The sequence below is a fragment of the Arachis ipaensis genome, chromosome B09 (assembly GCF_000816755.2).
Source record: "Arachis ipaensis cultivar K30076 chromosome B09, Araip1.1, whole genome shotgun sequence".
Taxonomy (NCBI): Eukaryota; Viridiplantae; Streptophyta; class Magnoliopsida; order Fabales; family Fabaceae; genus Arachis; species Arachis ipaensis.
Genome location: NC_029793.2, coordinates 37,998,846 through 37,999,411, shown reverse-complemented (window position 1 = coordinate 37,999,411; position 566 = coordinate 37,998,846).

The window sequence follows — 566 nt, the reverse complement described above, 5'->3', positions numbered from 1 at the left end:
GGGAAGTAAATAGTTGTGTGTCATGGTAATTGTAGTTTGGTGGCCAGCGAAGCTAAGATTGCTGTAAACTGATGGGTAACGGTAACTGGCGAGACCATGGGCACATGTTATGGACATCTGTCCTTTAATATACAAAACCTGTTAGACACGTTAATACACATCGTATTTTGAATGTGAATTTATGTATATATTTACATTGATTAACCTTTGGCTTTTATTATAGATATAAATTCAATTAAATTTTAAATTTCGGTTTTAAGTATGTTTGGATCAATGGAAATTAGAAGGAAAGAAAACGTAAGGAAGGAAAATTGATAGAAAATAAAATTTTCCCTTGATTGGATCAGCATAGAAATTGGATGGAAAGGAAAATAATGGTGTGGGGTCCACATCCAAGTTTTCTTTCCAAACTTGCGGAGAAAACTGCTGAAAGTTCCAAAATAAAAGTGAAATTACTAATATGTCCATTGTTAAAATTAAGCAAAATTTATAATATTTAATAGAAAATAAAAAAGGATAAATTTAAAAAATATTATTGTTTACAATGAATAATAAATTAAAATTCT